Source organism: Fundulus heteroclitus, unplaced genomic scaffold, assembly GCF_011125445.2.
Source record: "Fundulus heteroclitus isolate FHET01 unplaced genomic scaffold, MU-UCD_Fhet_4.1 scaffold_49, whole genome shotgun sequence".
NCBI lineage: Eukaryota > Metazoa > Chordata > Actinopteri > Cyprinodontiformes > Fundulidae > Fundulus > Fundulus heteroclitus.
The window spans coordinates 674,171-682,753 of record NW_023396912.1 but is presented as its reverse complement, the minus strand read 5'-3'; the positions used below and the strand labels follow the sequence as shown (position 1 = coordinate 682,753).

The 8,583-nt window shown below is 37.7% G+C and overlaps 1 protein-coding gene across 2 annotated transcripts in view; it reads left to right on the top strand.

The window, feature by feature from the left end:
- The window catches only part of LOC110367769 (zinc finger protein 239-like), a 577,202-nt gene that overhangs the window by 74,506 nt on the left and 494,113 nt on the right, over positions 1 to 8,583 (top strand). The gene's annotated exons all lie outside the window — the stretch shown is intronic.

Sequence of the window (8,583 nt, the reverse complement as noted above, 5' to 3'; positions counted from 1 at the left end):
TACCCGCATTAAAATATTAAAGGAGAAGTCCGGTCAAAATCAGAATTCAAACTGCTGAAAGTACTTTAAATATAAAACTACTACATACTGTGCAAAAAATTATACGTTTTTTTAATTATGAATAATTTTCATTTAATCATGTTTATGTGGAGTAATCCATCTTGGTCAAGAATAGTACTGTCACCTCCCATTTTTTGACGTCACTCGGCGGACCCGCTGTTGAGCAAGTTTCAACGCTCTGTTTGTCACGGCGCACTATTTTCCAACATGGTGACGACTGGTGCTCTGTACGAAGCAGAGAGTGATGAAGTACTTAGTGACAGTGATGAGAGTTCCGTGGAGTCATCATCATCTGATAGCAATATGGAATTTTTTAGAAGAGTTTCTTGACAGAAACCGGACTTTTGACGGAATCCAGCCGTACCTATTTCCAGTGCAAACTCAGTCGGGTCCTACAGTATATATGTATACACGTGTGTGTGTGTGTGTGTGTGTGTGTGTGTGTGTGTGTGCGCGCGCTCCGCCGCAGGACGGCTTTGCCGGCGCTGCAGCGGAGCGCGCGCACACACACAGCGGAGGAGAGATCGCTGAAGTGACTTAAGTTATATATTTGCCCTCTAGTAAATAGGGCAGGTGGTCATTATTGTATAAATATTAAAATATAAAAGCATTCCAGCACATGCTGGGGCGGAGGGATACCACATCACATGTGGTATCCCTCCGCCCCTCTGCTCGGTGACCATCCCCGCAAATTCTAAATAAAAAACTCTAAAATAAAAAATAACTTACCGAAAATCCTCGCTCTCATGTCATGTTCAAAACATTCTTCTTCAAAATGGTCGCTGCATATGACGTGTTTTCTTTCTGGCCAGAAGTTAGATGGCAAATCCGCTCTGTTCAAGTTGGCAATCCAGCAATGAGCCCGGTGGCTCATGAATCGGGAAGTTGAAATAAGCAATGTTTTTTCTACTTTTACCAGTTGTGTTGTAACATCCGATGGCCATGCACGTGGGCATTGTTGCTTCAGCAATAGCTCTTGGGAATGTCAGTGGTGAAGTCTTCTGGAAATCCGAAAAAATTATTGATGATCGCAGCTATGTAGAACGGCTCCTATTGACTTTGCATGGAAAGCGGAGAGAAATGCTGTCGCCGCTTCCGCTTTTCCACGCCCCAGGATGTGATGTCAAACGCCCCTTACTGCCCAAATATGGGCAGTAATGTCAGCCCCCATACACAGTGATTCAGACAACAATTTATGTTTTTATTTTCTTATTGATTAAAGATAAGTTCATTAAATAACCACAAACGTATTAGTTTTAGTTATAGCTAATGATACCCTGATTTTTCCTTGTTGACCGGACTTCCCCTTTAAACAGGGCTTGTCTTTGTTACAGTTTAATTTCTGTCTGCAAAACCCACCTGTCATATTTGGGTTTTAACACTGATTGATATGTTATGCTATTTTAGTTTACAGTGTCAATGCTTTGTTTTTTTACTTTAGATATTTAACAGATGTGTTCAAAATGTACATATTACATTAGTTTGTCTAGAAACTAGAGAAAGTGGTCATTGTTTCAGTCATGAAGCATTAAGATTGCATTTATCTCTCCCCATCTGTAATCTTAGGGCAACGAAGACCATCAGACTGGAGCCGTCACCAAACCATCTAAAGGAGCGCCTCCTGGTCAGACTGGGGGAAAAATATATAGCTGTGTCCAATGTGGAGAAACTTTTGAGACAGATTCTTATTTAAAGAAACATCTATGGGTCCACAATGGACAGCGACCATTCAGTTGTAATTGGTGTGGAGCCAATTTTAAAAGTAAAGGATATTTAAAAACCCATATACTGATCCACACTAGAGAGAGACCATACAGCTGTGACCAGTGTGGAGCAAGTTTTAAAGTGAAATACTATTTGACTGAACATAAACTGATCCACAACCATGAGAGACCGTACAGTTGTGACAACTGTGGTGCAAAATTTAAAACTAAAGCTAATTTAAATAAACATCTTCATATCCACACAAAAGAGAGACAACACAGTTGTGACCAGTGTGGAGCAGCTTTCAGAACACTATATCAATTAAAAAGACATCAGTTTGCCCACAGTGGAGAAATACCATACAGCTGTGACCGGTGTGGAACACCTGTTAAATGCAAAACCCACCTAAATGAACACAAACAGATCCACACCCATGAGAGACCATACAGCTGTGACAACTGTGGAGCAACATTTAAAACTAAAATTACTTTAAGAAGACACCAGCTACACAAAAGAGAAATCACACAGTTGTGATCAGTGTGGAAAAGAATAGCCTTTATTGTCATTGTACATGATACAGCAAAATTTTAACACAACTCCCTTAGATGCAGAATTATGAGCATTAAAAGCAATACTAGCATTAAATTAAATACCAAAAAACACAAATATATACACAGTAGCAGCGTTAGTCAGCGCAGGTGCATTCAAGATTGTAATAAAGATATGAATCAGTTAATTTCACTTGTATTTGGATAGTGGGGCATTTTTCAAATGACGCCATTGGTCGGACAGGAAGAGGGCAAATTACATTGGCAACAACCACATGTTGTCGGATTTGAGCTAAACCCTCCTCCATCCTTTTCTATTCTGGGTTAAAGCACAGGTTAGGCAACCTTGTAGCCTGAGGCCACCTTTTTCCTGATCAACAGCCTAGTTAACGGTGGCTCCTACTTTTACACAGCGCTACTTGTTACTGGATCAGTTCATTTTTATTAACTCAAAAGTCCCTGAGGGTGTTGTTTATTAAATTTTGCTGCAGGCAACCTTTTAAGACCTTATGAATAATTTTAGAACAATTCACAATCATAAAATAAAACAATAAATGCTGACTCAACAATTGAATGTCCCCAACTTCTACAATTTTATATGCTTCTTTTGTTAGTATGCTTTAGCAGGGTACTAGTAACAGCATTATTTATCCACTTCAAGAATCACAAATTAAAATTTAACCCACATCCTAACTCTTATCTAGGGCAGACACAGGAAGTATAAAGATAATCTGGTATAATTTCAAACTAAAGGAGGAAAAAGCTGCTTCTTCTTCTTCTTCAGCCAACAGAAGGAGGACTGTCATAAGGACTGTCTGGTTGCATGAACAGATCCGACATGCCTTAAGTTTAAATTGCTGTCCATCCTTTTTTGTCCATCCATTTTACAAGCTTTTTTCATTTACTTGTGTTTGACAAAGGTTGAAGAAAATTACCTTAGGTGTATTTCTTGGTTGTAAAAACCTATGTCTTTCTTATTTCGAATTAACTGGTTTGTGAATAATCACTGTTACAAACAATTTCCTGTTCTGTCTGTATTATTTGATTGAATGGACCTTGAGATAACATGTTGGAAATTTGCCCTGTACAAATAAAATGTTATTGAAAATTGAATCAGTTTGTGGACTATTAATTAATCATATTAGTGATCATTTACATTTTTGTTACATTTAACAGAAATTATAAGACCAAGATAACAGAAAACCAGAAACAGAAAATGACAACATGGGACTTGGTAAAAAAAAACCTTAATGGATTAAAACTGGAGATTAAATAAGAAGTCTCATCATGATACAGGTGACAAATTACTCCGCTCACATCAAGCAATAGCCTCTAACAACCCAAAACAGTGATTGGTGGGTTAATGATTTTAACTGACTTTAAATGCTCCTAGCAGGATGGGCCCCCCAGGATGGGCCCTCATGTTGTTAAAGACAGCAGCGCTCCAACTGCAGGTGGCTCAGTGCGAGCCGCCAGAACGGACAAAGACTCCTAGATCAGTGTCACAATGTTTCAGAAAGAACTGAGTGGAAGTCCAGTTGCTTCTGATTTAAGCCTGTTTGCTGTTGCAATGACTGAGAATTTGCACAGGCGTGATGTTTTACTGTATTTAAGTTATTGTGCAGAGATCTGGAGTAACAACATCAAAGCTACATTGCAGCCATTAAGCAAAATTAAATAATTAGTAAAGCTGAATATCTGGATTATACTAACTCATTACTCATAAATTAAAATTATTTCAATTCACTGACATAATAAAACTACCGGTTTCTTTTTGTACAAAGCCAAAAATAGGTTGCTACCAGAAAATATTCAAAAACAGTTCAAAACAGGAGAGAGATTGTACAAGTTGAGCTATGAATATCAACTCAAAACCAATATGTTTAAAAATGTGGAGTTAAACTAGTCTGACTACTGTAGGAAAGCAATATACAAACATAAAACAGATAAAGTCATCAAATAGAAATGTCTTATTACTGGGTATAATATGAAATTATGATATAGTAAAATTATTGTAAATATAGTTATGACTGTCTAAATTATTATTATTATCATTGTGTTGATGTGATCAATGAAATGGACTTCCTGGGTTCTAATTTTAACATCCACGATTAACTCACAATGTTTCCAAATATCTAACACCTGTACCTCTGCTGTTCCAGCTTGACATAAAACTGGCTTCATGGTCATGAAGGTTTGGTTTCTCCACTGACTATTTGAAAAATATAGAAAACAATTTAAGATGGGGAACACAGAAGTAAGTTTTCTATGTAAATTATATTTTTAGACCATTATTTATGCAGGAAACCCTCGATGAGATCAAAATTCCTTTCCAACAGTATCCTGGTCAAAACAGCAGCTGAAAAGATGAAGAATGAACTAATTTACTGTTCTGGGAATACTGCAGGGAGTGGATTATCATAAAATGTAATTTTTACAGATTAGAGAGCCTAGATATGATAAACCAGGTCAGAGGTCATGTGATTAGGTAGCACAAGTGTGGATATTTTGTATTATTTTATATATTCATAATTAAAAATATTTCCATTCATTGAGCAAAGTGCCTAATAATGCTGTCATGGTCATTTTTTTTACATTTTAATCAGTTTGATAAGATTGTGTTGTTACCAAATTTTTAAAATATCACCTACATAAGGCATCAAAATCCCACAAGCCATTGCAAGACACTGTCTGGATGAGACATATGTGGAGCTCTGCTGTCCCAGCAAACGTCTTTGGGATCTGAAGCACAAGACATGAACAGAGCCACACACAATATGGCTGAGAAGCACTGAAATGATAAATAACTGAAGTGCAAACAGTTGTTAATGACGAAGGTTTTAGCAGGCCTTCACAGACAATATAGCGTTGCTGCAGCTATCTGCATGAAAAAGCAAAAAGCTACATGATAGAGGCTAACATTAACAATATGCATCTGTAACATGTTAGAGATTAGGGGAAAATGTGTCAGCAAGGACACGTCTGCATTATAGCATGATCTCCAACCTCTCCACTGATGTGATAAACAGAAAACGCTGATGTCATGCAGGGCACGCCTCTGAATGAGTGGACACTATTTAATGTCTGTGTGAGAGAAAGAGCGGGGTTCTCAGGTACCGGTTGCATTGTGTTGTTATGAGAACCCAGAACTGAAGCTGTAAACATCCCTCTGCCTTTTAGATTAAATACGGTAAAATATAGTTACGGTTTGAAGAGTCTTTTTATTACTAAAGAAGTAGTAATTATCAGATAGAAGAACCTGGGGAGACCTCAAACAGGTCAACAGTTTATTATTTTACACCTAATTAATTTGTTAGGTCTGGTTTAAAATGTTCCAGTCTGCATTGTTCCTTCTGTTTTGTTTTTTTTTTCTCAGGTGATCTCATCAGACTGCAGGACCTGTTCTAGCAGGCTGGTCAGACGCTGCAGGGCCTAAACCTGGACTCAGATGAGACGGCTTGCATGGTTGAGGAGCACATTGAGGTCTTCTCTGAGCTTACAGCTAACCCCACAGTGGCGGATATGTAGAGGTTTCTCCCAGCACCTCCTCCCACCATGGGTCCTAGTCCACTGCAGTGAGGACACAGGGCTGTGTCTCTGAAAAGCTGATCTGCAGCATGGGAGCACCGCAGGGAACTGTGCTCTCACTGTTTCTGTTCACTGAGACTTTTCCATCAACTCTGCCACCTTCAAAAGTTCCCAGATGACTCTGTAATAGTCAGTGTGATCACAGATGAAGACGAGTCACAGTACGGCCAGTGGACTGGACTGCCTAAGGTCAGTCTTTATAATCTTAGCTGCTTCCAACAAAACCTAATATCTGTTTAAAACATGCAAACAGTTGGACAGGTCGTTATCCAAACACTAAGTGTCTACACTGTTCTAAGATGCTAAGATAACTGTCTGTATCATGCAGATAGCTGCACAGGCTCTGACTCATTAATTATTTACACTGTACCCAGATGCTAAGCTAACCTGCAGACGCCTTAGCTGGGATGCTGCTGGACTATGATTCACTTTGTATAAACTTGGTATGTTATAGAATTGTACATATGGAAATGTTGCATATTCTATTGTTGTGTGTTAGGTAAATAGGCGGGAGTAATTATTCTCCCACTATTAAATAACTTTGTTTTTCCTTTGGTCAACATTTTGTCTGATATTTACCCTTATATTCTACTCTTGGTATTTTTCTCTAGAGCTAACTTTAGATTAGACAGTTTACATTTCTTGTATTCTTCTTTTAAATTTCTGAATTTATAATAATTGTGTGTTGGTCACACCCAAATTCCCCCAGTGCGGGACATTAAGGGAATTCTTATTCTTTAAAGGTGCATAACCACATTATTTGGCATTTTTCAAATGTATACGTCAGTGGATTGCTCAAGATAAGATAAGATAAGATCAGCTTTATTGATCTCACATTGGAGAAATTCACTTGACACATCGGCTCAGTAATCAATAATAATCAAAAGAAGGTGCCAGAAGTAGGAAAGGGTGCATCAGTTATATACAGTGTGTCCTCATATATACAGTGAATCAAAAAAAGAAAATAAGAAAAATAAGAATAAAAATACAAATAGAAATAGAAATAAGACAGAGGATGTCTTATGTACTTTCACAGTGACTTATATACATTTGTATTGACGTATATTCAGGTGGTAATAGCAGCAGGTTGTATGCTCTGGTTGTATACAAAGTTTTTAGAAAAGATTATCATGTCCCGCTACCATATTAGTTATTTTTTTAGCGTTTTAGGGTTTGTTTTTGCTCATTTTGTTATTAAATACAGCCTTTCGTGTTTGTTTACAATAACAACAGAAGTACGATACTGCGCATGCTCAGCGGGGGATAAACCAGGAAGCAGCTAATGGCTCTTAGGAAAGAGGGGAAAAAAAGAGAGGACATAGATGTGGCAGTTAACATCAGCAAGATGGAAATAAAGAGCATCATTAAACAGAGGTTAAAGAAAGGATGGCAAAAGCAATGGGAGGAAGAGAAGAATGGATGGTGGTTTTACAGAATTCAAAGGGGAAATGAAAAGTGCACCAAGGAACAGGAGAGAAGAAACTATAGAACGTTTTGTAAGAAGTATGAGGAAAGAAGGCGGGGAATGGTACAAAACATTGGAATGGAAAGAATATATTTTAATTTGATACAACGTCTTAGAATTAATTCAAGACATCAGTGCTATGGAAATGTTTTTCATTGTCTTAGAAAAATCAATGTATCAATGAGGATCTGAGTATTATATTCGCTGTGTTCAGGGCCGGCCGGGTGCATAAGCGAACTAAGCGGCTGCTTGGGGCCCCCTGGTGGCCCCCAATCGTTTTTTTTTTATTTTTTTATTTTTTTTTAACAATTAGATAATTTAATCTGCATGGTGAGAGGGGGGAGGGGGCCCGAAATCATATTCTGCTTTGGGCTCCTAAGAGGCTCGGGCCGGCACTGGATATGTTGATTGTGTTTGGTTTGTTCTATTTTGTTGATTTGGTTTGTTTTAGTATGAAATAAGTACGGTAGTCATTTTCAGCCACACTCCGTACCAGTTGGTGGCTGTAATGCACCAAACGCCAATAAAATCCCACAAAGAAGAAAAGTGCACCGCTTTCTAAAGATCCAAAAAGTGGCAGAACAGGAGCAGTTGTGAATAAATAGCTGAATATCTGGATTATTCAGACAAACCAGACACCATAAAGTCATGATTAAAAGGAGAACAACACATCATCTAGCAGTTTTTACAGTTGAATTATCTGCCATTATGTTAGCTTTAGAATGGTTGCTTGATGATAATATTAGGGAGGAAAGTAAATATATAATTGCATCAGAAAGTCAAGCTGCATCAGTATTTATAAAACCTTGCAAATCTTGTAGATTAGATTTATTATTAGGTATATATCACTTATTAGTTCAGCTACATAATAATAAATGTTCGGTTTGATTTGTCTGGATTCCTGCTTATGTTGGTATAGAAGGAAATGAAGAAGTAGATTTATTAGCTAAACAGGCCCTGAAATCAGATATTACTAACTTAAGTATTCCTTTAAGCAAAAGTGAGGGTAAATCTATTATTCAAAATAAAATGTGTAAGGTTTGGCAGGAACAATGGGCTAATCATGACAGTGGTAGAGATTTATATGAAATTCAAAACACTGTGGGGGGTAATAGCTGTATTAATGGAAGGCAGGCAGAGGATGTAGTCATATCTTGACTTAGAATTGGCCACATTGGACTTAATAATTCTCTTTTCAGAACAGGGAAACATGAAACA